General features: G+C 39.2%; 1 protein-coding gene across 3 annotated transcripts in view; it reads left to right on the forward strand.

The window, feature by feature from the left end:
* SEMA5A (semaphorin 5A) overlaps nucleotides 1–22,986 on the forward strand; it is a 353,963-nt gene that overhangs the window by 73,674 nt on the left and 257,303 nt on the right. For all 3 annotated transcript variants that reach the window (XM_040587086.1, XM_040587084.1, XM_040587085.1), the window contains exon 2: nucleotides 14,491–14,586. The gene's annotated coding sequence lies outside the window, so the exon portion shown is untranslated. The remainder of the gene's footprint in view (nucleotides 1–14,490; nucleotides 14,587–22,986) is intronic.

Genomic DNA, 22,986 nt, shown 5'->3' on the forward strand with positions numbered 1-22,986 from the left:
GCTGAGAGACGTGCAACTAGTGCTCAGGTCTTCTGTAAAAGAGTACAAAAGAGTCATTGCTTGTATTTTTCCCCTGTGCTAAGGAAGGCTTTTTTGCAATGCATTTACAGTCTGAGGACTACTAGCTGGGGAAATAATGTAGATCAAACACAGAGCGTGCAGTCATCCTTGTCCTTAGGCCATTGGTTTGTCATGGTTTTGGTGAACAGCTGCTTTTTGTAATCAGATCTCAGTAAATTGTAATTTGTGACTGGCACACTGAGAATGGATTAGTTTAAATGTCTTGATGGTGATGTGGTTAATCCCATGAGCTGATTCCTAGTACTTTATCATTCCTGCAGGCTTAATTTTGTTTTTTTGGAGGATGGAGGAGGATTTTTTTGGTGCTTGGCACAGAGATTGTGGCCCTTCCTGTGTCTCTCTTTGCAATATTTGCTTCTTGCAATTAACTGAAAGTGTTATCTGTTCTGCCTAACACCTTGAACGCTGCCCTATTTTTGGTTATTGCTTTTTCTGTTGTCCCTCCATTCTTATCTTCAGTTTCCAGATTGTTCCGAGTCATGGCTGCTGCTTTCATATTTTTCCACTTTTCTTTGAAGATGTGCTGTTTATAAACATCAGTATTAATAGTAGGATCCATACTATTGAGTTCTGCACAAGTTCTGATTTGCCCAGTCCAGGAACAGAAACTTTAGCGAAGGTAGCTGTCCTGTGGGGCGACTTGACTTGAAATGCTTCTGAGATACTGAACTCTTCAGCATCCTGATTACATCCCAGGCCAGGATGAAGCAGTGTCTCTGGAGACACCTCCTATGGTAGAAGCCAAAATCACAATGCATTGTGTGGATGCCTGGATTTTAGAAAACTAAGGCTCTCTAAAATCTTGCTTTGGGACTCTTGCTGCTATGTGTTATTTTAATGTATACTACAACATTTTATTCTTAAAAGAAACACATTTGTGGGTGTGAATGCTAACTAATTACATGAGATGCTTGTAACTAGGGATGAAAGAATTATTGCAATTTTCTAGTGACTGATTTTTCCCCACCGTTTTATGCTAAAACATTTTAAGACTTTATATAATGCTTTGTATTATTATGATAATTGATACTATCATCGCTCTATATTTTATATACATACATGTGTGTATATATGTATATGAATGTTAGAATGCTTGAATTTTAAGGGTGATGGGAGATGGTGCTGGAAATAATACCTTTACATTTCTTTCTCTGTTTCAGTGCAATTTACCTATACAAGTACACATCATAAAATAAAATTAAATGATTGTTTCTTGTGTTTAGGATTGGTTGTGGTGGTTTTACTTCTGCTTTCTTTTGCTTGCCTGCTCTTTAGTATTAAACTTGATGTTCTAGAAAATGGGAAAACAGTGCAACAAAAAGGGACGCTGGCGTCCATAGAAATAATGATATATATTGTCTCTTTTTGTAGCTGGGAGTGACTGAGTTTTCTTAGGACTTTAGTGACAGTTTAGCAAAAATAAATGTTGGCGAGCTTAAGGGATGATTTTCACTGAGTTGCAGCTTTCTCTTATCTTTTAAACATATTCCTCCTTTTGGTTCAGTTTGATAATCCATGACAAGGAAGTGGCTCTTGGAGGTGTTTTGCAGGACCAGGTTAGGGTATTTTTAATGAAAAATCAGGAAACTCAAAACTTACCATCTGCAGTATGAGGTACTAGCATTTTAAATTAGTTTTTGGTTTGAACATCTGCTGGAGAAAACTTCGCCTTGTGGCAGATGATATATTCAAAAAGAATTTTAGAAGAGTTGCCATGATATTTGAAGTTTAATTTGACCAACCTTGCTATTCAGAAAAATTTTTGAGAACTCCAGGTGACAACTTACCTTTGTTTTTGTTGCTCTTTGAAATGAGAGCTTAAGATGATGATCCAAGATAAGTAATGAAGAATTACATTGTAAAATTAGATCATTAAAAGAGTGCAATAAAACACTGAAAAACCTTTTAAGAGTCGGCCATGAATTGAGTTTTTACTAGAATAATTGTGTTTGGGAGGTGATTTATTGGGAGTGATGTTGCGTTAGGCTTCAGAGATGCTGATTTGCTACTTCTATCGCGTCTAAAGTTCAAGAAGTCCAATACCTACAATACTATGCATTTCAAACCAGATTCATTCCCACTGTGAGTCTTTGAGCATAAGTATTAGATCTTCTGTGGAAGGGGAAGAATATCCAGTGTTTCAGTAAATATAAAGGATTTTGCATCTTGGTTGGTTTTCTTAAAGATCAAGCCTAATTTTTGCCTTGTGAACAAGACTTTACCTACATCTTCATATAAGTCTGCCTTGGCTAAGTCTGGAACCCCATTCTGATCAGTAGGGAAGGAATGAAATGATGTAAGTTGTCTGAACAGAGCAAATTGTAAAAAACCATCCAGAGCTGTTCTTACGTGCCAGATAGTTCTTCCCAATTCTTTGTCTCATGTCCCTTTTGTTTCAGAGGGCCTTACTGCGTTTTGTAATATATAAATAGACCCATTTTATGAAACAGATGGTTTAAAAATAGGACTGTCTGAGAAGAAAGACAGAGCAGATGAATGCTTTTCTGCTGTAGGAGAAAATTATTGGAAATGTTGGATTCATTAAAAATCCACTTCCCTCACTATCTCCCCCAGTATTTTAAGGGAGAGCTTTGTCTCCTGCACCATACCAAGTGTCTTGCTTTCTGATTGTTTGTCAGCATTTCTTGTGAGATGGAGAACTGCCTTCCTCATTAGTCCTTTCGGAGTAATTATAGGTATTGAAAGATTGAAGCTGGAGTTGACTGGATTCCAGTCTTGTTTGTTTGGTGTTTTGTGGAGACCAGTGGGAATGCTTATAGTGACCTGAATGGAATTCTTACCACAGTTGCTACTCTCCATCTCTCCTTGTTCCTTTGCCATCGAGGGGACAGCTCTGGCATCCTTAACTAATTTGTTTTTTTCTAAGGAGGTGGACCACACATCGGAAGTAGTGTGTCTGTAAAAATAAATAGAAAGAAAACAAAAACTACTCCTCTTGGTTATGCTGGTGTGAATTAAGATGATATTCCTTCTAAGGCAATTCCTGTACAGTGCCTTCTAATAAAGGGGTGGGAAACTTAGATTGTTTTTCTGCCTTTTCCCATCTTTTCTTTTCTTTGAATCACAGACGCACAGAGGCAAGTAAAAGATCATTAATAAAACTCTGGCATAATCTGTTTAATGGAAAACAAGCTAATGCAGAATGGGAGAAGATGCCTGAAGAAATAGACTGTGTTCCTGTGCAGTATCTAACATACACAACAGTACTAGGTGGGCAACTAACTTGGTTTTTTATACAAGTTTCCCCACAAGATTTCCACTATGCGCTTTTGGGAGTTAGAAGAGAAGTGCTGTTGAGCAGAATATTTGCTTTTATTAACATTACATTCTGTTGTACAGATGAGATGCCTGGAAAATGAGCTTATTAATTTTGCCATAATGCTGTCAAAAGACTTTCACATTTCTAAAGGTGTCACTCCGTAGACTATAGAGGAAATATTTTGATGACTGTAACTTTCTTCTTTAGCTTTCACTTACTAACTTCAGCTTTTCTTGAGAAAGCTGTTTTTAATTTACAAACTTAAGGCAAATCTCTGAACCTGAAAAAACAATAAATGTATTGAATCCCAGTAATATATCCTCTGTTAGAAACTGTAGTAAATTCTAGCATATTTAAAAAAAAAAAAAAATGAGGGGGGGGGGAACTATAGTGCACATGACCTACCCATCAAATTTTTAAGTAACCAGTTGTCTGTAATGACTCTTCTGATTTACGGATGTTTCAAGAGATACAGAAATGAAACATGAATTGGGACATTGTCAGGGAACAGCAAATAGCACTCTCTTGTTGCAGTTTTAAGCATGTGAGTATGTGTAAACAAGAACAAGATACTTGGTGCTGAGTTTATTAACCTCCCACTTGATGATTTGCCTTATCCTTTCCATTTCAATATTAGTTTTGATTTCCTTCAGTTATTGAATCAGGATTTTCTCCTCTTCTCGCTGCCTTACTGCATGCCTCCCAAATGGGATCTGCTTTTGCATGTATAGGCTATGAGGTACTTTCCCATTAATGTTATATATAAAAATGAGGTGTTTTTTGATGACCCAATATAAAAGATGATGATCTTTATGCTCTGTAAAAAAGGAAGGCAGCCTGTATACCTAAAACCAGTGTGTCAAGAAGTGTTTATTGCTGTCTTTCATTGTTAGTATTTTTCTGAGCAGCCATTTAGTGGATAGGGGATAGGGAAACACAGATCCACAGGAGTATAGCTTCTGCTTTGTGTTTTGTGCCTATAAGCTCCATTCTAACCACTCTGAGATATATCACCAGCTTGCCATAAGAAGATGTACATAAAAATAGAGCGCTTGTATTTATTTTCCCTGCTCTGTTTGGTCTCTGCCTCCGGAACTGGCCAACTCTGTGTCCCCAGCCATGCTGACTGCCTGATTGTCTCTTTGCTCTACCTACTTTGAGACTTTAAGCACAAAGTATGAGGCCCATAGGTCTCCCATGGGGAAGAGCATGTTCCAATAAGGGAATAGAGAAACCTTTCTCCTTTCCCCCCCAGTATTTCACAGTAGTAGTATGTAAAAGAGCATGAAAGGTCTCTTTATGGAAGTTGGTGGGGAAAATTTTCTTCCAAATATTGCTGAATCTGAACCATGTCCTTAAGAGGATTTTGGGGGGAATAAGGAAGGAATGTGACGTAAGTTAAAGTTGTATGAAGAAAATTTTTAGTATTTGGAGCCTGATTTTGAGTAACTGGGATGGGGTGTATATAGTTTCTCAAAGACCAAGTTCTCCAGATGCAACAAAGTTAAGTCTGACTTGAATCTTGACTGTTAGAGGAACTCATTACTCACTAGAGGAACCATCTGAAGGTATCTGCGTAGAAATGTGTGGGTACAAACAAAAGGGGGGGTGGCAGGGGAGAAACTTGAAATGTTCTGAAAATGCAGCTGCATCTGATTTGGAGCTATAGCCAATATTTATATGCACATTTAAGGCACAGCATCAGTGAGGCAGACATTTGAAGTGGTCTGGGAGTTTAAATATGCTTTCACATTTCCTGATTTTTCACATTTTTGTCCTGTTTCATCTCATCTGCAATAATAATAATAAAATACTACAATTATTTGCAAAATTATATGTATTTTTTACCCTATTACTTTAATGTTATTATGTTTAAATCCCATTTTAATACTGTTTTTATCTAGGATAATTTAGTATACCCTTCTGTGTGGTCTAATTTTCATTTACAGTGTCTATGTATCAATACTGCCTCCAGAATAATGTAATGTGAGAGCTAACTTAATTTGTTTTGAAAATATTCAGACCTTGGGATAGAAAGTTAGAGAATAAGTTAAGAAGTGGGATGGGTAAAAGCACTGGCAAGTGCAGCAAGGGCACCAAGTGTTTGTATTTAGTCAGTGGTAGAGTTTGAACCTTATCTTAGACAAAGTGTGATTATCTCACACATTTATCTCAGTGCATGTTTCTCTTTGCTTTGTTGCATTGTTCGTTCCAAGTTCTCTTACCTTTAAAGGAGAATGAGAACTTTGCTGGAAAAGTTGCTATGTTCCAGTCTTGTTTGTACTTCTGAAGGGAGTTCCAGTCCTAACATCAGGATTTCCATATCAAGTCTGGGTGTATCTTAGTTCTTTCTTTTCCTTGTTTGTGCTATTTATTTCCTGCACTTGTTCTAGAAAAATTTTAGGGATTTGCTCTGGTGCAGAAGTTCTAAATCAAATGTCTTTTTCTTCTTATATAATTATAAATTATCAGAAACAGCAGAATCATAGAAGTGCTTGCAGACAGGACATGGCATCCTCCCATCCTGTCCTAGCAAGCAAAATCTTCCGTGTCACAATTCAGGTTGTTGAATGTTTCTAAAGGCATTTCTAATAGGAGTTTCCTGTTTATTGGGCAGTTTGCTGCAGTTAGTTCTGTATGTATTACTGATTCATTCTATTAAGTTGTGAATTAACATCTACATTTTAAGTTTTGCTTGGTGAATTGTCAAAGAAAATGAGAACCAATACCAGATACTGAATTTAATACTGTGTTTTAATAAAGCCCCCTCAGGGTAGGGGGCTTGATGTCTCTGCACACTTTTCTGGGTAAATTCTCCCCAGCTGCCTGAGTGAAAAAACTCCAGATTTTCCCCAGCACCAGCTACCAAAACTGTTTGCTCTCTTATATATTATGTTTTCACATGAAATAGGTTTCTCAAGCAGATTTGAAATACAGAAGCAAAATCAGATCCAGGTACTCTTTTTTTCTGCTGCCTGAGGTGAACATGTAGGATGTCAGTGTGGCAAGTGCAGAATCATGTACTTCATGCGCTATTTAGCGGTTTACCCTCAAAAAAAAAAAAAAAAAAGTCAACATAATATGCCACTTGAAATTAAGTATACACTCTGTGAAGATCGGAGATACTGGAGGAGGGCAAGGAGGGCTGAGACAGGTAGTTAGCAGTGGGCATAATGCAGAGCAATTCTGGAATCTGGTGCCTGCTTTGTTATCTAAGTCTAGTGCACAGCAGGCTACAGTAGATATTTGCTTTTAATAACAGTTTATGATGAACTAAGTGTTGTAATGAAATTCTTGACAGGGATCCTACTTGTACATTAAATTCTTCTGCTTCCTTAATTTTGTTAGTACTGAACACAAGGAAAAAAAAAAAAAAACCTGTGGAGGAGCAGCTTGGAAATTAATATGTGTGTCCTTTCTGGGATGATGTCCAGGACTAAAGTGTTTACCTCTGTATCTTTGCTTTGCCTGAGGCATCTATGTTTGTTTCAGGACTGGGAGCAGCCAGGGAGATGGGAGTGTGCATGCATGTTGGGTGGCAAAGGGAAGGATAAGCACTGAATGCTTTCACTGCTATTGGGATAATTATTTGGCCCTGGGTAAGAATATTTCAGACGAGCCTTGGAATATGTTCAGATCACAACCACTGTATTATTGCTATCTTTACGGCTACCTAGGAAAAAAACCCTCCACAGCTGGATGTTTTTCTCCTTCATGCTGAAGAGTAGAATAGCTAAGAAGCTTGCTGGGGAAAGAGGGGAGCATCTATCTGTTTGCAATTTACAGTACCACATAGACGGTGCTGTGTGTTCTGGCTCTGATGATGGATATGTTAAGTTTTGTCTTTCCCTCATGCATGCTGAGATGGAAGAAGGGAAAGCATCCATCACTGAAGGGGAACAATCTAAGCCAAAATAAAACCGAGGCAGAATATGAAAGCACTGTAATTAAAAATGCCTTGTTAATTCTCTCTCTTATTCTTATAGCATAAATAATTTCAGTACATTTGGCCTGTACATTAGTACATCCTGGAACCTAAATTGTCTTAAGCCTGTTGATATGTTGCACTACCTGTATCCTACAAACACAGACACACACACACAGAGCTGAAGAACGCTCCCCCCCCCAATTTGGAAAATTGGATGCGTTTTTTTCCCTGATACATCACAATTGAAATTAATAGACTTACCCAGGATTTAATATGGTCTCCTCGCTTTAAAATGCAGTGGATATGATTTCTTTAAATTATTTTGGACCATTTACACTAACAAAGTGGATAAGCCAGCTTGTGGAATAAACTGACATGAGTGAAAACTGGCACAGTTGTTAAACACTGTACATTGTAATGGCATTTTGTAAGGTATTATTACTTCAGCTGCACAGATATGGGAGCCTGCTGCATATTAGCAGACACTTTCCTCATAACCTCAAGCTATATGCACCGCATTATTTTCCTCTTCAGACTATCTTCTTGGATTCTCCCAGACTACATATCACTTCTTTTTTTTTTTTTTTTTTTTCTCTGCAGCAGTGCACGCTGTAGTGTGTAATACTTTCTGCATTGTTAGGCAACAAGCATTATCAACAGCTGCAATATTCAGAATTAGTCTTTTCATTATTATTTGGCATCTGCAGTACCTACATGGATCTGTTCAGTCCTGTTTCTCCAGAAGGCAGCTGGGCGCTCTGACTGAGAGAATGCGACCATAAAGGTTTCCTGAAATTGTCACTGTACTCAGGAGTTCCACTCTTCATTGGAACTGCAGTTTTCACAGTGCAGTTCACCGAGCTATATAAATAAATGTGTTCTGCTTAAAGAAACTGGTATATCTTATAAGACATCTTCACATTTTATAATGGTGAAATGGGCACAGAGCAAGGTTCTTAAGGCTACACCACAGATAAATTGCTGAGCGAGAAATATAATCCAGGTCTCATAACCCCAAGCTTCATCCTTGGTCTGCTAGCAAGCAGATGTCTCTGAATTAAGTATGATACAGAAAATGTATCAGCTGGTGTCCTGCAGTACAGAAAATGTCTTTTACAATGGTAAATAAACCCCAGGGTTTTTGTGAGGGTTGTGGACTTTTTTTTTTTTTTTTTCTTTTCTATGAAAGGTGTCTGTCATTTAAACTTCACTTGATTTTTAAAAAATAGGTTGAAAAGGTTTTGTGGCTTTTACAAAAGGCTAGATAAACCATAATATTTTATGATTACATATCTAAAGATGCTTTTGGTCAAGATTTATCTTCTGTGATACCCATAGTTTTGGTTTTATCTTTCTTAACTTACTTGCCTTCTTTGGAAAATAAAGTAGCCATATACTAGCTAATGAAAGAAAGGAAGTAACTGTGTGGTTTCATGCGGGCTAAATGCATAGATCACAGGGTATACTGTTTTGCTAGTTTTTCCTACACTGGCATAGATATTGAATAACTTATATGGTGATCAATGAGATTTGAGATTTACATGCTAACATCAGTTTTAAGTGTGTGGCTTAAATTTGAGAATTGTATGTGATGTGAAATTGTCAGAATTCTAGAAGAGTTATAACATTTTATTCTTTGGGCTGTTGCTCTTATCAGGGTGGGTGGAGTGATGCTGAGACTACTTTTCTTACAGGTGAAAATTGTAGAAGAGGTAGAAGCAGTATGGTGTTGCATTTTTGGGAAGAAATGAGATTTCTCAAGAAGATTGTTGTGTGGTACGCTTCCTGCAATGCTAGTGCCTTCCCCTGCTCCCTCCCCCCCCCCCCCCCCCAAACAAAACCAAAACCCAACACAACAACCAGCACAACATATCTGTGAGTTTCATCTTAAGGACACCAAAAAGTTCTAGAAAAATTGATTTTTTTTTTGGTCTTGTAGATGCACACACACACACACACAAATCTTGGGTATATTATGCTCCAGTGTTTAATAATTCTCTTCGTTGACTTTCATTATGAAGTTGATTTCTCTGATCATGAAACTCTCAGCCTGTCATGTTGTTAGTTCTAACACAACTTGGCTGAAAGGTGCTACTCTTGTCGGTATCCTAGAGCTAGAAAAGTTTGTCTGGATTATCAATCCCATGAACTTCAGGTTCAGGAAACCATATAAGAGTTTGGAGGCATGTAGACAGCAAACACTAGTAGCAACAGAGCGCTTGAAATGTCTATAGACTTCAGTCAAAGACCAGAAAAGCACAAAGATAAATGGTGTCAAGCTCAAGAATAATTATTTTCAGAAGTTTTGCTGTCAAACTCAAGGAGATCAGAGTTGTATCAGAACTGATTTATTTTACATAAAAATACTCATTTGTGTAACTTGCGGAAAGTTAGATAAATGCCATGTTTTCCTTGCTTTTTGAAGTCTTCATGAGAAACGTGACTTCAGTGGGAGCAAGATCACAATAATTTCTCCTTTATTACTGTTTTTCTCCTCTACCATTTTAAGCTAAGTAATACTGTTTGTTCTGTCAGCAGTCTTAATAATGTATTATACTTTAAAAATTACTATTTGGGGAATCATGGTGGTTTTTGGCAAGAACTAAGTGCTGCTCTTGGACTATAAATCTGAGGTGGTTATTTAAAAGGTTAAATTTACACTAACATGTCTTGTCACTCTGACCTAGATGGAGTTAAAGCAAGTAAGGCAGGCAAATTCAGTGGCTTTAAATGAGCTATTATTAGTCAAATCCCTGCAAAACCAAATAAACCTTATGTCATTCTGTTTTACAATTTTCAACCAGAGAACTCTGGCTGACTGGTGACTTTACATGTTCTAATCTATGCTTTCCTGTCAGCAATATGTTTCCCATCCTGGCACTCCAGTCTCTACATTTGTTCTTATTTTGGCCTAGTGAAGAATAAAGTGATACTGTAAATAGTATTTTGCTATTTATGTGGCTGTGAGCGTGTCGTGGTCTGATTATGTTGGATTTACCATGCCTATGAAGTAAGGCTGACAAACTCAGGATGAGTCAGATCTATGGCTTACGTGATTTGTGCGTGGGAGTGTGTGTACGTGTGTGTGTACACCCATCGCTCTGCATGACTTGGAGCTTGTGTTCAGCAGGGCAGGAGCAATGCTGGAGCTTAAGGGAGTACTGGTACTGCTCCTTTTTTCTCTGCATATGATTTCTGAGTTGAACCAGTAACTATATTTGTAAAGACCTGGATATTTCCCAGCCCAGCACATGAAGGAGTGTAGGAGCGGGTGTAGTGCTCCACACATAGAGCTGCTGCTCTGCAGTGTGTCTGCGGGTGTCTGCCTGTTTGGGATGCATTTGTGTGGGCTGGTTCCATGGTCTCAGACAGTGATGGCTGTGACAAGCTCAAGGACATTGTCAACCTTTTGTTCGTTCTGCTTTTTTCCTTAAAAACTCCTACATTTATTTTGTTTTGGTTTTACTTTACTCAATATTATGATTTGAAAAGTGTATAAATAAAATGCAGCTTTATAAGAAGGGTATTCCTATTTCTATCATGTTCCTTATGCCTAGATTTTGCTGAATAATTGCCATCTTTCCACATCCATTCTTTAGCCCAGCAAATAAGCTGGATCTAATAAGATCTTTCCTCATGTGATGACCTCTTCAGCATTAAAAGGGGAGGACAAGTAATAATATTAGCTAGCATACTTTATAAGGAGAAATGTTAGTTTTTGTAGGAGCACAAGGTTGCATATAGCAGCTGTTCTAACCATTCATCCTTGATTCATCCCTGAAAGTGGGATATATTTGCATAATGCAGGATTTTTTTAAAGAAGGGAAGAGGAGGGAGGATATTGTATCTTTTTTTTTTTTTTCTTAATAATTTTTTTCCACTCTCCCTTTCAATTTTGGTACACTTACAGTTTTGACATGATTTTCTCTCCTGCTGCCAGAAAGCAACAAAAGATAAAAAAAAACCCAAAACACAACTGAAGTTGGGGGAAAACCCCCATCTCTCTGGTTCTTCTGAGGCTTCTACTTCACCACCACCACCATCAGCAGAAGTCACTTGAAGCAGCTTTCTTAACTCAGGTTGTGATGATCTCTGTGGAGCAGAAGCTAAGGCTGGCTGGGGGAGAGGTATGGAGCAGGTGTGGTCCTATCCCTCTCAGCGTCTTTTTTTTTTTTTTTTTTTGCCTTGCAAGGTGAGCAGTGGTTGCCATTAGGTACTGTATAAAAATCCCAGGTGCCAGGGCAAGCTCTCAGCTGACTGGGTGAGGTGAGGCTGCTGCTGTGGCATGCTGCCTGAACAGTGCCGTACAGCTACAACAGAAGCGGGAAGTCTCAGCATGCAGACACGCCACGGTGTCTAGACAGGCTATGATTATTTCTTTGCTCAATTCAGTGTATAGCCAAATATCTTTCCAAATATACTAGACAGATGTGAAAGCAGTGCCCATATCTGTCTGACAGCGAAGGCTGTTAACGGCGTGTGCATTCTTCACACCCCCACCAGACTTAATCATACTGTTTGGTTGCACCAATGACTTCAGTACCATATTCTGACAGCAGTGGGAAATACCACTCCAAGAGTTCATTGTTAAATCTAGTGAAGATTTCTGGAAAACGTCCCCTAGTATGTATCTGTATATATTTTTATCCATTTGCAGAAGGTTCTTTTCCCCTGCTCATTTAAATTAACATGCTTCTGGGCAAATAAAATATGCCATGACTGAATTCCCCTCTTGTGTGCCTGTGTTTGTCACTGATTGGGAAAAGCAGCTATTTGGAAAGTGAGTTTGTGTCTTGGTTTGCCTGGCCATTTTTGTGAAAGTTTTTGGTTTAGATTGAAACTGATCATCAGTTTCAGAAGTTGTTTTGAAAGGAAGGGATAGGAGACAGACGCGAGAGCACATCCACGGCAGCCTTTTTGCTTCAGCAAATGATGCTAAACCAAAGCAAAAGCAAACTAAAGCATATTACACGCCCTCCCCCCCAAAAAAAAAAAAAAATTTTTTTTTTTTTGGCGGGCAATTTGCTGATTTTGGTGGCTTAATTTACAATTTCCATAAGATTGGTTTGGTGTGGGCTGTGTAGGCTGGGTTAGCATAGCTTTAGCTTAACTAAATGAATACTCAGGCTAATTTCTGGTGTTATCCTAAGTCCAGCATATACTGTATTGTGCCCCATGAGAGTGCTGCCACAGTCACAGGAACAGCAGGGTTGCCATGTCAAAAGGTATAAGGGAAGCAAGACATGAATCTGTAGAAATCCAAGATTTACGAGTTTGTTTCTCTGTGTGTGAGTCTTTTCCCTAAATCATTAAGGTGGGTTCAGACTCTTCTTTCTGGTTTCTATTCAGATTAGAGTAAAAATAAACTTGGTAAAGCTTTTATGTTGCTAAAATAGAATCTAAGATGTTTATGTAGAAATACAAATTGTGGAAGGAGTGGTTGAGGGGACGGTGGGTGTGTTGAAGTGCATAGAGAAAGCAGTAGTACTGTAAGGTTTGTTTAGAAGTATGGAGGTATACAGCTTTCTTTGTAATGTTTCACAGGATAATAATTCAATTGCTCATTCTGGTGTAGTGAGTGCACACATACATCACTAGCACACTGCATCTTAGAGATGGGTTGCTTGTAGTTGTCTGTAGAACTTGCTGCATGGTAACAGCTGTAATTAATTACTTGACAGACTGAATGTCTCAGAGTACATGCATGGGTGGCGGGTAGTTGCGCTGAGGTATTCTCTGGTACACAGCAATATAAAAAGCAGAACTTGATCCTCCTCCAAGATTTAAATTTGTTCTTGCCTTTCTGAAAAGCAGGAGGCAAAGAAAAGGTGATGCAATGTCTTCTTGATATGAGCTTCACCTACCACCTTGGAGTATGAAATTCGTAGTGACCTTCCATCCTTTAGCTTCGATTGATCCCTATACCATGAAGAATGCTATCTAAAGCTCTTGGCAACTTCTACAGCAGAGTTTGACATCACTGAATTTCATGGAGGGGTGTGTATGTGTGCATATGATATAAATTCTTAATTTAGAAGAAAATATGTAAATGATAAAAGTCTGAAGTATTTGGTGACAGGGAGCAGGGGGTTTATGAGAAATTTTGACATGGTGAACATAAATCTAGATCTTCGTTGTCTAACCTGGAGAGTTCCTTTTGCTCATATGATGTTTCCTTGCCATAAAATGTTTTTATATAGTAGTGCTTATGCATTTGGCAAACTTCCTGAGACTTTCATAGGTCAGAAAAACACTGGAAAAAAAATGACAAGCACTTCCAGTCATCTAGTACAGGCACGTTATGGAAATGAGTATACAGGATAAGGAATAAGGAAGTGGAATAAGGACTCCTTTTTGCCTCCTGTCTCTGATTAGGTTCAAGGGTGAACTGTTGATTGCTAGTGTATTTGTTCTGTGCCATAGACATTCTCAATCAAAGAAATGAATACTTAAATTGGATGGACTAGTATTTATTTTTTTTTTTAACTTCTGAAGTGAAGTACCTTTTTGTTGAAGTGTTGAGAGCAGGAAACTGCTGTGTGATTCCTCTTGCTGTTTCCGGTAAAGACAGCACTCATTTAATTAGCAGTATCTTCTTCGATTCAAGAAAGAAAAAGCAAGATGATATTTTGAACGTTTATGTTGTCTTTTTTGTTCCTACAAAATAGGTCAATATCTTGAAGTTTTCATAATGATGCGTCTCTTTTTCTTAAAAATGTCTTTTGTATTGTTTTGAGACATCAGACGGTAACTTTGTTTTTCTCTTGAACTTGGTTTTATGGAAACATGAAAGAATACTGAAGTTTTGCCCACCTGAATTTTGTCATGGACTTCACTTGGGGACAGACTTCAGCTCACTTTTTAAGCATGTTTGATTTTAGTGGTGGTTAGGGCACCAAGGGAGATTTTACAGTGAGGATTTTTCTCAAACTTCTATATCCCATGGATTTTTGTAAGTCTGTGACAAATACACTCCTATTTTCTGATTCTCATCCCAAGCTGCCAGTCATTTTAAAGAATGATTTTTTTTCTGTCTCTTTCTGTTTGATACTTGTTCACACTGTGTGGTTCAGTGCCTTACATTTCTAATTTATTGTCTTGAGAGACAGATGTTTTATGACTGCTGTAAATGTCTGAGAACTGCTGATGAGCTGTCTCTTCAATACCTATTACTTGTCTTTTATGTTTCCTTATCTCCTAGGAGCCTACAAGCTAGACCCAGGACCCCACTGTGCTAGGCTCCGCACAAGTACTGAACTGAGACATTAGACGAACACAGAGGGATGGTGACTAAAAGGTAGGTAAAAGACTGTATTTTGTTCAGTGGGTAGATGGTGATGTCATGAAGAGATTCTAAGATGCTCTCTGGAAAAGGACTTGTGAGATGGCTTTGCAGACCATTACAGGTATTCCGCCTTTCTCTCCTCCCTAAACTAAGGAAATGCAAGAAATGGAAATGGGAGGGATGCAAGAAAAACAAGCTGCAATTCTCCTTTATTCTTCCCTCTCTTAAATTATGCTCAACTTCAAAAAGGGAAACTATGTAAAAATGAGGATGTTCATTTAAAGAAAAACTGAAAGGGCAACTGTACGAGTAACACGTTCGTAGATGGCAGAGACACTATTTCAGGATGCTGTTTTGGAGGCTCCACACAAATGCTTACCATCAGTCTAAAAATGACTTAGGAAAAGGAAGCCTTTATAGCAAAATGACAAAGTAGAGGAGACTATTAAAAGCAAGAAGACATCTTAAAAAAAGCTGTGGCTATGTTCAAAGAAGGAAATAGGACCAAAATATCCCCCTGTCAGGCTAAACATAAAATTAATACATGTCTTTTTCAACCACACCAGTAGCAGGAAGCCAGTTGAAGGATCTGTGTGGCCTGTGTATGATGTCATTACGAAATGAATGATCTGAGATAGTATCATGGCATAAAACTGAGTAATTCTGGTGTGTATGTGCTCACCACTGAAAAGCATAGGGTGGTTCCTGTTTTGGAACCCTTCTTATGGGAGGCTTACGAGATTCCCTTTCTCATCTGGATGCATCTGTAGGAAAGATTGTGGAACAAATTGCATGTTGCCAGTTTAACAGGTCCAGATGTAGCATACCCTAGTTTTCAAGGAATGGAAGAGTGAAACAGACCAGCTACAGACTGTGGCATGCAGCCTCATGCTTTTAAGTCTCTCAGCAGTTCAGAACTTGATGCCATGTTTTAGAAAACATTCATGTGGAATTGGGGAGTCTAGAAACCAATAGGCCTCTTGTTTAAATTGAGTGAATTAATTAAAAAATTAATTAGTAATTGTTTTAAAAAGGGCGTTGTATAAATATGATGGAGATACAGAGGAAGATTTGATTTCTGTGAAGGAGAGCCTGATGGAGAGGAGATTTAGAAATACGTTAATATTAGCTTTCAACTACTTGAAGGGTGCTTACAAAGATGAAAGAGCCAATGTTCTTGGTAGTGACAAACCACATAATGGGGTTAACATCCACAGATGGCAGATTGAAACGTTCTGATTGGGCACTGCATGAAAATCTTTTTCATAAGGAAGCTAGTGCAGCACTGGAAAAAGTTACCCAGGGAGCTGGGGGGTGGCATCTCTCTCGATGGAGGCTTTCACGTCTTAGTTGAACAATGCTACAGATGACCTGACCTACTGTGGCTTTTATTGGTTGCACAGACTGGGTGACTCCCAGAGATCATCCCTTCCAGCCAGCATTTTTGTGATTTGAAGTAAAGTCATGCTAAATTGCTGTGGCTGTTTGAAGCAGGTAACCAGCATGCAGATGAGAGGGATTTTACCATGTATTGTTCTGCTTAAATTTTATTTTGTATTCAAAGTCCTCTTAAAAAACTTTTAAAGGAACTAAACAGGCACAGGTTAGTGGGGAGGCCTGCCAACTATGTAAATATTTGGTTAAATGGTAAGAAACAAAACACCAGGGTTAAAATATGTTGGAAGTCACCAGTAGATTTCCACAGAGATCTCTGTGAGTGCTCGGGGGATCTTCACAAGTGGCTTGGAACAGAAGTGTGGTGACAAGATGTGTTTCTGAAACCGTTATTCTGGGCAAAAGAAGGTAAAAGAAAAGGCGGTAGGCTGAAAAACTGCAAAATAACCTTATAGAACTAAGCAACCATTAAAATGGGGGATGAAATTCAGGGTCAGTAGTGGTAAAATATTTTGAGCTGGCCTGAGATCTTGGGACTGGAAGCAGTAATTTAATGAAGAAGAAAAAAAAAATCAGCTCTATACTTTAGTAGCAGTCGAAAAGCAAATTTATATCAGGAGTTGCTTTGAAAAGAGAGAGATCAAAATATCATTAGGACACGGTAAATCTGTGATGTGTTTGCATCTTCAATATAGTGTGCTGTTCAGGGCTCTTTTATCTCAGAACAAGTGGAGTAGAACTGGAAAAGGTTCAGAGAAGGGCAACAAGAATAAAGAAAGGCAGCAGGATGCAGGAGGTGTCTGTGGAACGGCGTCCGTGCAAGAACAACTAGCACAGATGAGTCTCCAGACTGGAAAAGAAATAGTGGCCAGATGCTAATGGTAGAGGTCTATAAAATCGTAAGAGCTGTGAGGTGTGTGGATAGGAAATGAATACTCAGTGCCACCTGATTTTTGTATTAGACGAGATACCAGGTGAAACACGTAGGAGCAGTTTCAAAGCTAGGAAAAGAATTTTTTCTTTGCATAGTGTGTAAGTCAGTTCTGAAATTCTTTGTCATAGGATGCTGTGCATGCTGCCTGAGTATAAAGAGCTCCTGAGTAAAGTTGGAAAAGGAGGTGGAAAAGTAAAAAGGAGGAAGAAAAAAAGTGACAAGAAAAGATACCGCCTCTAGTCAAGGAAGTTACTGAGCTGCAAATTGCAGAAAGCTGTGTGATAAGTGTTTTGCAGGGATGGGAAGAGAATATTTCTATGTGACTGCTCTGGTTTTCACTGTTCCCTTAGCTACTCTTGGCTGCTCCTGGATGCAGGTTAGCAGGTCAGGCTGGATATTTAGTCTGAGCCAGTTTGTCATTCCGTTTGGGCTAGACATCCGTCCTGGCCCACTGTGGCAGTTCTTATGTGCTATTTTATAAATAGTAAGGTTGCAAGGTCCCAGAAGAGAACTCTGTTGATAAAAATATTTGTAAAAATATTAAGCTATCATGTAACTTGAGCTCTCATATTGAGCTCAGAGACTTTTCCCTCATTGTAAGGCAAGTGCTTTTTAGCTTATGTTGGCACTTGATAAATTACAAATAAATTAATCTTAATATGTTCAACCTGTTGCATTGAGACTTCAGTTCTTAGTCCAAAAATCTCACTTTTTTTTCTTACTGTGTTCCCTGCACAGTCTGTACTGCCTGTGAGAGAGCAAAGAATTACCAAAGCGCCTTTTCTCACTGCGTAAGTCCTGGTGACACCCATTTCGGTGCAGAGACAGTAGTCTTTGTGGGGAGAGATAAGTAAGATGAAATGGCAAAGCCTTGAGAGAGTACAAAGAAAATGAGAAAAAAGTACTGAGCTTGGAGATACTTTTGTATTTGCAAGTTAGCTAGAGGGGCAAAATGTTGGAGTTAAGTTATGACAATCAAGGGGGCAAGGCTAAAAGTGACAGTGTTGCATAATGATAGCAGCTGAAATGGCCAAAACGGATAAGGCAGCTGGAAGAGAGAGGGTTATAGGAGAAGATTAGTGGAAAATAAGGAGATTGAACTGAGGGAATTGAATGGGAAAAGGCAAGCAAGGATGTGAGCTAAATGGACTAAAGTTCTTGAGAATTAACAGGATTTTAGGAGTTTAGAGAGGAGCAGACAGTGGGAATGAAAGAAACAGTGTCTTTGGTTTTCAGTCAGGGTTTATGGACCTGACGTACATATCCATGGAAGTATTAAAAAGTGTTTAAATTTCCGGTACCACTATCTGTACTTCCTCTGGGAAGTCTTCTGAGGGGACTTGAAATCAGAAAATATAGTGGGGAGAACAATGTTTCTTCATTAGAGAGTGTAGTTGTTCTTGGTAAAAATTAATTTTGCTAAAACAGTAGCAAAAGCAAGACTAAAGCAGTTGAAATGGAGACACAGCGTATTTCTAACTAGCATGTCCAAAACTTGCAAAGACAAAGATGACATGAATATTTCAAACAGTGATGTGCAGAGTCCTGAGGAGAGTATTTCTCTTGCAGGAAGAGGGGATACAAGGGTGTGGTTTTATTTAAGTGGAGGGGAATTACAGAATAAGAGCAATTACAAGGGACAAAGGGAGAAGATTATAACAGAGGTCATTACCAATTAAAAGTATTGCTTAGGTGAGCCATTTCCCTACCTATCTAATTCTTTGAGCTGTCCATCAGTGAAGAAGAGTCCTTCCTTATGGCCCTTCTACCTCTTCCTTGTGGCACTGTGTGTGCGATGGTGGGAGGTTTCACTTCCTGCTACACTTCAAGGATTTTAACAAATGAACGATAACAATGAAAGTTTGAATGTAGCTGTTGCTTGTTAAAACGAACCCACATTGCTTCAAAGCAGCCATAGCTTTTACAGAGTGGAACGAAGTAGCTTCATTCTCCTTCAAAAACTCTGTGCTTGGTATGTAACGTAACTGTGGACCACTGAGCTGCAAACAGCTTTGTATTGAAGTGATGAATTGTGCTGTACTTGATTCTGCATATGAGGTGAAGGAGGATCAGAGAGGGATAGATGAGGTCATTGTGTCTAATGGAAAGATCTTTTGTTTCTTGCTACAGAGAATGAGATTCTTCCCATTAAAGCCTGTTGCTAAATCTCTGAGATTAATGGCGTCTAGAAGCAGGGTTTTAACACCTGGTGTGAAACTAAATGGTCTTTGATTTTTTTTTTTTTTTTTCTTTCTCAAAAATCTAGTTAGGAATAAGGTTCAGCTTTCCCCACTGGAACAACTGCCCTCCCCTGAGTCACACTTCTTGCAATAGAAATGCTGCCTTTATTCCAGATCTCTCTCAACTGCCTGAAGTCTCATGGGTTGCTTTCTTTTGTCTTGATTATTGAAAATGTCGTAAGAATTTGTAGGAAAGGGCACTGTTTTGAGACCCTTTGAATTGTGTTTTTTCCTCCAGGTTTGGTGTGTGTTGTTCCGCCCGCCCCCCCCCCCCCCCCCCCCCCCCCCCCCCCATGACACAGAATTTTGTACTTGCAGTGTGTGCATGAAATGAACATAGTGTGTATAATGTATTTGGTCTGGAAGCCCTTTCTGCAATACCACAGTTGCAGACCACAGTTTGAATTATTTTTCACTCAGCTTCATATTGCATCTTTATAAAATATGGTGGAATCCAGTGCTGGAAAACATGCAAGCTTGACAGCCCTGGAAATTGAAATCCCTGTTTATCTGTGTACTAGATAGCACAGCCTAGCTGGAACAAACTATATTTTGGAAGTACAACTCATGATTAACCTGATGAGATGACCTCTGCTTCAGTTTGTTATTTACAGAGCACTGGAGGTTTGCAAAGACTTTGCACAGTGAGTGTGTCATGTTTCAATTTGTATTTTCAACATATTTCTATATGATGTATTTATTACAGTATAAATACAGGTTTGTGTCTTAAAAAAGCAAGAACTATGAACTCTGTACAGGATTGCCCATGTGAAAGAGATGTACTTTTCCATAGTTATATTATTAGTTGTAGAAATTGATAAGGCTGTAGTGATTGAACTAATACATGATAAAATATGATCTTTTATATTCAAAAAGTTAACAATTTAAAAACCAGAATGCATCATGGTGCATTTAGCAATATACATTTTCTGTTAGATCACTCTGCAGCTGCCACATCAACATCAGAGTGAAGTGATATGTAACAGATGAGTTGGCCAGGTATGAAAGGATGGACAGTACCTCTTGCTGTATCCGAACTATTCTTTTGGGACTCTTCAGTAGGATGCAGGTTCAATCCTCTCTCTTCGGTAAAGCATTCTGAGGTAGAGCATAGCAAGCACACCATACTAGAAAGTTGGTTATTACTCTTGGATCAGTTGAGTATCATTCACATTTTAAATCTGTCTTGAGTTATGCATTTTCTAGTGCTGCCATAAATTGGCAATTTTTTACTTAGCCAGATGCATACAATATCAACAAGTTTCTTGGTTTGATTGGTGTTCTTTGCGTCCAGCTCTTTTCCTTTTTGCCTCTTTCTAGGTCAAATCCTGCATTTCATTATTGCACAAGGTTCCCAGTGGAAAGGCCTTGCATCCTCAGCAGTTTCCTTCTGGGCTCTTTATTTTGAATTCCAATAATTGCATTCTATAGACCCTTCTCATACCTATGATGCTTGTATTGCATTGCACTACTGCTACATAAACTGATACATTTCTGCTCTGACTTAATCAACACCACACCTGCAGCCAAAGGACAAGTTTTAGTTGGACTTGTAAGACATTTTATTGTACTTGTGTTTTTCCTTGTTTACAAGGAAAGAGGCTGTTTACAAGGGTTTCATGTGGTTGTTTTGTTTCGGGTTTTTTTTGGTTCTTTTTTCTTAATGGCCATTTTACTTGGTATTCCTTCTAGAGCTTATTTGGACTGTTTGTTCTGGAAGTAGATTTAACATGTCTTTCTGTAGTAATATGCAAATGACATCAAAGCAGAGGTCTGGTAAATAAAGGGGAAGACATTTAACTGCAAAGGGATTACAGAAGAGCAGAAGAGATGGAGATTGTAGGAAATAAGAGCATACGTAATACCACTGACAGGCTGAGAAAAGAAGTAAAAATAAGTACAAGAAAGGAAGGTAGTGTTTTAGCACTTTCTTTGTTTTTAAATTAATGCCATCTCCTACTGATCAAAAAATGTTTTGGTTGCCTCAGAAAAGAGGCACTGAGGTCTACAGTGACTGGGAAGCTGAGAGCTTTGATTTGTAGGGGGAGCTAATGCATTCCCTTACTCTGGAATCCACCATTCCTTAGGGCACAGTGGAGGGTGGCATTCCTGCAGTGGGGTAGCTGGTCACCTGTCTTGGGACACATCAAGAAGGAATGGGCTATTCCACAACCACTCACAGCTTCCTGGATATGACTTTCCTAGCTTTCTTTCTTACTTACATGTGATACGTGCCATGACTCTGCAACATAACCTCCATGATAGGCACTGAGTGGTCCTGTCATTGTTTACCAAGGTTTTGTGATTAAAAGGAGAGGAGAAACCTGTACTAGTCTCAGTGGAAGCCTCAGTTGCCAGTGTGAAAATGCTTTTAGCAGATCCCATGAAGAGCACTTTGGGATCTTTTGTCTTTTAAAATTAAACTGGCCTCTTTGCTGCTTCTAAAAATGTTGCTGGAGTGGTGGGTAGGGCAGGGCTATCCACAGTCATGCAGAGACCTTTCTTTCTTGTCTTTTAAGCTGCCCTTCTCAGGTGTCAGTGCATCCAGTGTAGTACACCAAATTTTTGTATCCCTAAGCAAATGGGCAAAAGGCTTAGTCTGCCTTGTCATGAGAGCATTGGTTGGCTGGTCTGCAGCTTGGGATGAACTAAGGGAGTGGGCTTATATATGTGCCGTCATTCTTGCTGCTGAGGAGTGAGTGGGATCTTGGGATACCTTTTACCAAATTACGTTGCTGGTGCATGTTCACAGCCTGGGTTAGCCAGCACCCAGCTTATGACTGAGATGGCTCTGCATAGCTCAGCAGAAGCAGGTTGTTGCATGGCTTCTCTGCAGGATATTGAGGAAAGGGGAGAAGGAAGCTGGACTCCAGTGGATGGAGAGTGGAAAGGGCAAGATCTGTGTGTGGCAGGAGATGCAGTGTGTTCTAATAAGCATAGCTTCCTTCAGGCTTTACCCTTTGCGTACAGCAGCTATGGTGGTCTTAAAAATGCAGCTGGTGGCTGGTTTCCATTTGGGATAGGGGATGACTCAAGGAGAAAATGGTACCAATCATGAGTGAGTGCATGGATCAGGGTGTTGAGGCATGCTGTGGTCAGCTGGTATTGGACTAAGCTTTGACACAGCTGACTGCTGGGAAGATCTAGATTGCTTGGGACCTAGGGTCTTTGCTCAGGGTGTGGTGTTGGAGCAGGGACATAGACTTGGTATGGGGAAAGATGAAGGGGCAGGCCAGCAAAGTGGACTGGAGGCTATTCTAGTCTACCTAGGGGAATGCCTTTGCTTATTGTTATGGGCTGTTGTCTAAGTGGGCATGTGGTCCTCCCAGCAAAGTGTATGACACCCAACTGTCATATGTGTTGGTGTTGTGGTTATTTCAGGAAAGGACTCATAGAATGCTTTGCCATGTGTGCATTTGGTTTTTTGAGAAATGCAGTATGTGAGGATGTGAAGGTGTACAGAAGGAGTGCAAAAAGGGGCGCAGACCATACTATATGGCTTTTGGGTGTAGATCTGGGTAGTCTTAGGTGACACTAGTGAAGAATGTTCTGACCGCAGGTCATCCAGCCTTGCCTGGTACAGTGGGGAGGGAGTTTTCCATGGGCTGTTGCTTTGACACCAGTGAATATACTGTGAAGCATAAAATGTAGGAATAGTCAGAAACTTTCCCTTTAAGCACCTGTGGGGGTAGAATTTTTGAATGCAAGCAAAATAGACTAGGAAAGCTAAACCAGTGCCTTTATTTTTAGAAAAATCTAAGGGAAGACATAATCATCCTATGTTTCTATTTATGAGCTCAAGGTGACTTTGACACGTTTGGTCTCTAGATCTTAGACTCCTCA

Source organism: Falco naumanni, chromosome 3 (assembly GCF_017639655.2).
Source record: "Falco naumanni isolate bFalNau1 chromosome 3, bFalNau1.pat, whole genome shotgun sequence".
NCBI classification, from domain to species: Eukaryota; Metazoa; Chordata; class Aves; order Falconiformes; family Falconidae; genus Falco; species Falco naumanni.